At 39.4% G+C, this 8,730-nt stretch overlaps 1 protein-coding gene across 1 annotated transcript in view; it reads left to right on the top strand.

Moving 5' to 3' along the window:
• The first annotated feature begins 6,010 nt into the window (after positions 1-6,010).
• The window catches only part of MAP3K13 (mitogen-activated protein kinase kinase kinase 13), a 175,499-nt gene continuing 172,779 nt past the window's right edge, over positions 6,011-8,730 (top strand). Inside the window, exon 1 of the mRNA XM_066348049.1 lies at positions 6,011-6,139. The gene's annotated coding sequence lies outside the window, so the exon portion shown is untranslated. The remainder of the gene's footprint in view (positions 6,140-8,730) is intronic.

Raw genomic sequence — 8,730 nt, 5'->3', positions numbered from 1 at the left:
AGTGGTCATAGTGGGAAGTGTCATCCATTTTTTTCTACTAGGCAGGGTAAGATTTACTCTAGAAAGGACCTTCAAGAGGAAATGAAGACCCACAAGTGATTTAAGGTCATAGGGTTAGTTAATAGCAAAGCTAGGTATACACCCAAACAAATGAACTCTAATACCTGTATAAATTGTGATTATTTGAAACTCCTACAAAATGCTGTTCATATGATTTAAATTTTATTTAAAACCTCATATTTTGTATTTATTTTTATCACGTTATGGTATATTGGTAGCAGAGGGAGAAAACTGCATTGGTTGAATGAAGGAACCAAATGAATCTATGATAACATTGACACTGAATTATTTCTCCATTAAGAGTTCTGCCTCCCTCACAGATAGGAAGCTCCGTAAAGGCAGGGATTCTCTTACGCATCTTTGTATTCCTAATGCCTGGCTTGGTGTTGTTCATGCCTGAAGGAATGAACGAATGAATGAAATTAGGAGGCTTAGATTCTAAAATTGATTGCCACTGTCTAACTTTGCGACTTTTAGCAGATTATTTAAACCCTATGGTACATAGATTGATTAAAGTTGTCATTGAACTTTTTTATAATAGAGTTGGAAAAAACCTTAAATTTTATCTATGCCAACTATTCTACAGGCCTATGAGATTACTTGATTATTTAAAATACAGACTCATTACCAATATTTTACTAACAATACCTATGCTAGTTTTGTCATATTTCTAAAATAAAGGTTAAATATTTAAGAGAAATTGCTTCCCATAAAGAAGTCTAAATAAAGTTGCACTGTGTAAAATGAGCAGTGATTTCAGAGTCTTTATTTTTATCTTCTGGAACTGCGTGTGTTTGGTTAGGTAGCTAGTAAGACATGAGTTGGGACAAGCAAAGGGGGGAGGGATAAATTGCCCTCGTGCATTCCTGTGCATCTGCAGGGTCTAGATCAGGGGTCCCTAAACTTTTACACAGGGGGCCTGTTCACTGTCCCTCAGACCATTGGAAGGCCGGACTATAAAAAAACAACAACTATGAACAAATCCCTATGCACACTGCACATATCTTATTTTAAAGTAAAAAAACAAAACGGAAGTAGTACTGTACGTGAGCAATGCTGCGCTTTGCGGCACCGCCACGTACAGTACTTCAGGAGCACAGGATGCATCCTCACACTGACCACCAATGAAAGAGGTGCCCCTTCCGGAAGTGCGGTGGGGGCCAGATAAATGGCCTCAGGGGCCGCATGCAGCCCATAGGCCGTAGTTTGGGAACCCCTGGTCTAGATGAATCTTTAAGCCAGAACAGGTCTTACCACACCCAGACTTGAAGTTGAAAGTTCCCTGATATGGTATCAGCCACTTAGAAGTATGATGAAGACAGATAAACAAGAGGGAGAAGCTGGAAAAAACGGGAATGGGAAAGTCCAGGAAGTAAAAGCCCATAGATACCTAAACTCTGTAACCGATTGGAGTACTCATTCTCTCAAGTGAGTTGCCCTCTCAGTCCTTTTTGGGTATTCCTGTATTGCCAATAAACCTGGCTTTGCTTGCTGCACTTTCTCTCTCTCTCTCTCTCTCTCTCTCTCTCTCTCTCTTTTTTTTTTTGTATTTTTCTGAAGCTGGAAACTGGGATGCAGTCAGACAGACTCCCGCATGCACCCGACCAGGATCCACCCGGCATGCCCACCAGGGGGCGATGATCTGCCCATCTGGGGCGTCGCTCTGCTGCAACCAGAGCCATTCTAGCGCCTGAGGCAGAGGCCATGGAGCCATCCCCAGTGCCCGGGCAAACTTTGCTCCAATGGAGCCTTGGCTACGGGAGGGGAAGAAACAGACAGAGAGGAAGGAGAGGGGGAGGGGTGGAGAAGCAGATGGGCGCTTCTCCTGTGTGCCCTGGTTGGGAATCGAACCTGGGACTCCTGCATGCCAGGCCAACGCTCTACCACTGACTGAGCCAACTGGCCAGGGCCTGCACTTTGTCTCTTTATGGAATTCTTTCCTTCAAGAAGACAATAATTGAGGTCTCGTTGTTTCACTGGTAACACTTGGATCAGTAACTTATTCCTGTCTGGCCAGTTAAAATTGAAGGTAAATCTCATAGGAGATAATACTTAATCTCTCATTTCTGAGTAAATATAAGAAGTTTGCTAGAGTAGAGGGGGCTACTGTGTTTGAAATGAACCCAGAATGACCAGACCAGATGCTCAAGTTATTAACCTAAAACTAAATGGCCATTCAAAGTGAGCGGCAACAAGCATTTATTTGAGATAAAAAACAATCATTTTGGGAGAAATCACTGACTCAGGCAGAAACCCAAATAGTGTTCCCATTAGAAAACAAAGGCAAGTGGTATTTATGAGAAGGAAAAGGGGAGAAATTATATCAATAAAAGGAAAGCATTTCTATGGTGCAGAAAAGCTAACCTAGTGATGCTAATTTAAAACAATGCTTTTATTTTTCAGTCCAGTAGTCACATCTGCTCTCTTATTATGTTTGCAAATAGTTCTTTTGTACACAATGTTGATTTAGGCCCAGTCCAAAGGTTATTTTGTCCTGTTTTAATATTCCAAACGTTTGCCTGACCAGGTGATGGCACAGATAGAGCATCGGCCTTGGACACTGAGGACTGTAGGTTCAAAACACGTCGCTGGCTTGAGCACGGGGTCACCAGCTTGAGCGTGGGATCATAGACATGACCCCATGGCCGCTGGCTTGAGGCCAAGGTTGCTGGCTTGAGCAAGGGACCACTGGCTTAGCTGGAGCCCCCCCAGTCAAAGCACATATGAGAAAGCAGTAAACGAACAACTGAAGTGCTGCAACTATGAGTTGATGCTTTTCATCTCTCCCCTTTCCTGTATGTCCCTGTTAGTCCCTCTCTCTCTAAATATATATATTCATATTCCAAAGGTTTGAGGCCCATGATAAGCAAGGCATTTCCTCTGGGATGGCAGCTCTGGCTTTACTTTAAAATGGATACATTTATATTATTTTAAACGAAATTATTATCAGAATTGTGTAGTATCTTCTAGGTTACATTGCTCTCATCTCTTCTGGACTGAATTTTCTGGATTTTCTTAGTCCTTTTTTAACTCGAGAGTGAAGGTGTTGAAGGTGGATCTGCTTTTACCTTATTAACACCTTGAGACAGATTTGGAGGGTGGTGGTGGAGGTGGTGAGCATTTTGAGATTCCACTTCTGATTCTAGCCCTGCCACTAATTGTATGACTTTTAGTCTCTTGCTTCTTTGGATCCAATTTTCTTTATTTGTAACAACAGGTTAACCAAATGATTATCTCTAAAGTTCTTTTCAGTTCTAACCTTCTTTGAATTATTTTGTTCTAAGGGTAAATTCTCAGGAAACAGCTGAGCTGTTTTCCTCTGGTTTTGTTTTTTTTTTCTTATTATTATTATGTCCATAATTTAAGTATTTCCAGGCTTGGGTTTTATTCATCTTTCCCCAGTATCTATTGATAGAACAATAACCAAGCAGGTGATTTAAATTAAAGTTGAAATTAGTTTTTGTTTGTTTTGTTTTTTGTTTGTTTGTTTTTTTACAGAGACAGGAAAAGACAGGCAGGAAGGGAGAGAGATGAGAAGCATCAATTCTTTGTTGCAGCTCCTTTGTTGTTCATTGATTGCTTTCTCATATGTGCCTTGACGAGCTACAGCAGAGCAAAGTGACCCCTTGCTCAAGCCCGCTACCTTGGGCGCAAGCCCGTAACCCACGGGGTCATGTCTATGATCCCATGCTCAAGCCAGTTATTTAACTTATCAAGGTAACAGCATTAAGATTGAGGCAGACTTGGAACTACGCAGCACAACCCCAGAGCCGGCACTCCACTGGGCAGAAGAATCAGAAAAATCACTAGAACAATTTCGTGATTTTTCCTAGGAGGACAGACGATTTTGGAGTTCAAGGTACAGAAGGAGCAGAGGCAAGTGTCTCCAAATGAGAAGACTGCAGAAATTGTCAAAGAAGTTTGAAAAACTAAAAAAGTGCACTTCTCCAGGCTGGATTACACAGCCGGCGATTAGGAAAGCAGGCGGAAAAGAACTGGTAAACAAGATCTGCCTGGGTCCCGGGGAAACAGAAGAACAGGTCGAAAATGAAACAGAAGTACTGGGCTCTTAGCCGGACTACCGGTCTAAGTGGCAATCGACCGGAAGTGAAGCACGGGAAGTCCCACCCTGAAGGCGGTACCAGGTGGTGGAGGGCGTCGCGATGGGCTGGGAGGAGCTTGTCTAATTGTCCTGGGACCTTGGCTCCGTCGCAGGTAACGTACTGGCTGAGCTTGGACCTGGGCAAGGGTGGGAGGTAGGGTTGGTGGCCCAGTTTGTTCCGGGCCCCACGCTCTGGCCGGGGGAGGTGAGTCTCACATTAGGGGGTGGCCCGGGGAAAGGCTCGTTGGCGTGGGACTCCCTGGAGTGATAGGGATACGAGGAACTTTGGGAACGGGGTCGTGAGGGCCGAGTGGTCGATAAAATAAAGACAGGCCGAGTCTTCCAGGAATCGGTCCAGGCTGGGGCTCACGGGCTCCGTTGCTTTGGCGCTCAAGGGTGGAGCGATGGAGCCTCGGCACTGAGATGAGCTGACCTCGAGTTCATGTTCCACTCTCATTGACCCCCGGTGCTGTTCTCGTCGGGGACAGGGACTCACTCGTCTTTTCAGCTCTTCATCCGGGACAGTGCTCTGCCACTATTGGGCATTCTTTAGATGCTGTGGAATAGGAACTAATAAACGTACGAAACTGATTCTGCCTCATTGGGAGGGGCACCTCCAGAATTTCAGTGTTCTTGCCACTGAATGTAGAAGTGACTCCAGTTTAGTTTGTTGACCACTGGCTATGAGGATGCTGGTGCAGTAGAGATTCAGGACATTGTTGTTTTGTGGTTATTGAAATTTAGAAATGGGTCTTTGTATTTTGTCCGGTGTAGGTAGAGAGGATAAGGCGGTTAATTTGGCTTCTTTCAGGTTTCCTTTCTGGAAAGACCTTCCCGGTGAACGATACCGGGGAGGAGTTGGCCATCAAATGATAAGCTACAGTAGTACCACTGAACTCCTAATTTGTATTCTAAGTGCTTTCTTTTTATAAGTATGAACTCAGTTTCCTTTTCTTAATGTTTTCATTCCTATACTGGAGTACTTCTTACATTTGAGGTGTAAATGTAAATGAGAATTATTTTATAACAAAGATGAAAATAGTAATTTATAAAACTCCAGTGAGAGGTTTCACCTCGTGTGTTCACATAAGGTTAACTTCCAAGCAGTTGTAGGAAGCCTCCAAAAGAATAAATCCCTGAAGATTAAATTGTTCCCTTTGTAAACGGTTTGTTTAGATGTCTTAAATGTTATGAAGAGTGGGAATAGATTTAAAGGACAAGCACCGTAACCAGATTGTTTTCGGTTGTCAGGCTGTGTAATGGGATCTGGGCACCAATCACTATCTAGATTCAGTCCCATGAGATGAAAATAGCTCCTGAGAGGTTCTGGAATCTTATCATTACATTGGATATTATGGAGTAGGAAAACCAGAATTTATGGCCTTTTTTTTTTCTTTTTTTTACAAAGAGAAGCTAATAAGCGTCTTTGGATTTAAAAAATATAAGATGTTCTTAAAAATAGGTTGGAAAAACCAAAAAGTAGACATTTGAATAAATATTGCAGTCATTTAAATTTAAAAAGTTTGCCTGCCTTTCAAACTTGTTTTCCCAATGTTTGGAAAGGGTTGGTGTCCAACCACTCCCATCACTGTACGCTCTTACTAAGGTGTCAACTTTACAGTTTGTATAAATACGGTACAAAGTAAGGTTTTGAGATCCTCTAGATTTACATTAATATTGTCTTACTTAAAAATAAAGTCTAATTTTGCTACCTCAACCTGATGTTCAATGTCATTCCCACTTATTTTGCACATCTAAATGTCTGTATTCATAATGGTAACTATGATATGTAATAAATTGGTATCCAAGTGGTAACTTAGATATGTGGATTGACATTCTTGAGGTTTTCAGTTTTGCAGAACACTGTATCCATGGACTCTAACATGGACTTCATTTAAAGAAATCCACGGACCATTAACGGACAAAAACATGAGTCATTTTGTATTGTGGCATTCATATCCTAGCGCTTTGGGAAAGGTAAGTTATTGACTGTTTTATGTTAGATGAGAGAATAACCCTGGATTGATCTAGGAACTTGTAGTATTGTAATTGAAAAATATAAACTGAATCTCTTGAAATTATTTTAATGTGGACCTTCCAAAGACAGGTTTGTTTCGTGTTTATGAGACAGTGGTTACTATTTCCCTATAAAATTGATCAGAAATTAAAGTGATTGACAAAGTATATTATTTCTCAAAGATTACGACTCTGCTTTTTTTTTTTTCTTTCTTTTTTGAGAGAACTTTTTTCAACACTTTAGAATCTGGTAGAGTATATCATGGATACTCTGTAGGTTTGGGACCTCAAATAGTTATTTAAATCATCTTACATCCAACTTTGGCACTGCGATAATATAGGTCTCAACTCATCTGGCCAATTTTATGTCTTAGGTTGAAGCAAGAAAAGAGGCCCCAAAATGTCTTTTTTCCCCTTATCCTGCCTTATTAGTGCTATTTTCTTTTTTTTCTTCTTCTTTTAAAATATCTCTTAGATGATTCATTCTTTGGACCTTTTATCTTTCTATCCCAGGGAATAAAATTTCTCTCTTTCTCTATTCTACCATTCCTAGTTTAGGAGTTTGTTAAGTTTTAAAACTTTAACCTCTAACTTTGTGATAATGTTTGGCAACTTTTAATAACTAAGCACTAAACACGGCTTTTCCTGGTCTCCTTTGTAGATGCCCTGGCTTCTTATTTAGAATTTGTTCAATTCTAAAATCAGACAGTAGTTCTAGGAATTCCTCTTTTGGATATATTTGCACTAGCACACAAAAATTTGTATACAAAGATATTCATCATATTATCATTTTAAATTAAAAAAAAAAAACTAGAATAGCTTAAACATTTCTCCACCAAGTTCTGATTAAATAAATGCCTTCATACAATGTAGTACTTTGTAGCTCTTAGAAAGAATGAAGCAGACTCATTGATGGAAATATGGAAAAATCTCTGTGAGATTGATTGTTAACTAGAAAAACAGTATAAAACATATAGTGTTTTCATTTGTGTTTTTAAAAGCACACATTTATATATATACATGCAAAATTTCTTCATACCTATACAATACACTACTATGATAAGTCTATCCACACCCACCCCCACGTGCACACTATTGACGCAGGTACTCCTGAGGAATGAGACTATATAGGTCTAGATTAGGAAGAAGACTCATATTTTTCTGTATACTCTTTCTAGTGGATTAAATATTTTTTTACTGTGAAAATGGCTTTATTTTTATAATACTAAGAAACAAACAGCAAAACTTTAGACTAATTTCATAATTATGGGCGCCATTTGACTTTTGTCCTTATAATTACTTTCACTAGTCAGAGGAATGAGGTTGCACAAGTGAGTTAAGTTTTTTTTGTTGTTTGTTTTTTTACAGAGCTGCATGGAAGGGTTAGTGATATTATAATAGATTTTTAACCTTGACATTAGATTATTACTCTTAATAAGGATTTTTGATGAACTAAAGTGCTTAGTGCTGCCAAATTCAATACTGTTATAGCATGTTGCTGACTTCATGAGGTGATATGGATGATACTTCATTTACAAGCTAGGTTTGTATTACATTGGCAAGGTTCTTTTGAGCGTCTATTACTGAATAGGATGGATTTTGTTTTATTTGAATTGGTATTTAGGGGCTCTACTCTGTAAACAAATCTTAGTTATAATTACACTTTTAAAAAAATATTGATTGATTTTAGAAAGACAGAGAGAGGAAGGGAAGAAGGGGGAGAGAGAGAGAGAGAGAAAGAGAGAAGCGTTTCTTATTCCACTTGATTGTGCATTCTTTGGTTGCTTCCCATGTGTGCCCTCACCGGGATAGAACCCTTAACCTTGGCATTTTGGGACAGTGTTCTAACTGACTGAGCTAAGCAGCCAGGGCTATTGCACTTTGTTTTGATTTCTAGAATTGGCCTAATGCATTAAAGAGAACGGCCTGTTTTCTCTGTTAGTAAAATCAGTAAACCAGAAAGGTCATTTAAATATAATAAATTTAGATAATACAGATAACCTTATTTTGTGTTGATGATATTACTTAGAATTGGCTGATTATTTGCTTTGGGACTCAGCAGAAATTTCTGGTGACTTTCACTTCTCTAGCTATGTATGTCTTTCCACACTTTCATTGTGGGAAATTTGGAATAATAGTAATAGGTGAATAAAATGAGTTCTACAAGAAATTTAAAGATAAAATAATCTTTGTTTTATTAGTAGAATTTTGTTTGAAACCTGCTTGAGAATAAGTTATGTAAGATACCTACCCATAGGATACCACTGATTGTGTAACTTGTTAAAACCAAAGTGAAGGCCACTAATCTAGGGGCTGCGTCATGATTAATGGAATAGAATAGGTTATGGTAGGTCAGGTGTTCTCTATATACCATACTTTGGCAGAGTATTTTGCTTATAATCATTGCTGTTAAATGATTTGCTTCTTGAGAGCCTTGAGTTTAATCACAACGAGCCACAAAATGAAAATCATTGGGCAGGATGCCTAGAATGGGACTTCTTGCTCTTGCTAAGAGATTGGATAGTAGTAAATTGAATCTAAGGCTTGATTGT

The sequence above is a fragment of the Saccopteryx leptura genome, chromosome 8 (genome assembly GCF_036850995.1).
Source record: "Saccopteryx leptura isolate mSacLep1 chromosome 8, mSacLep1_pri_phased_curated, whole genome shotgun sequence".
Classification (NCBI taxonomy): Eukaryota; Metazoa; Chordata; class Mammalia; order Chiroptera; family Emballonuridae; genus Saccopteryx; species Saccopteryx leptura.
The sequence above is the reverse complement of the archived record's forward strand: the minus strand, read 5'-3'. Positions and strand labels throughout refer to the sequence as shown.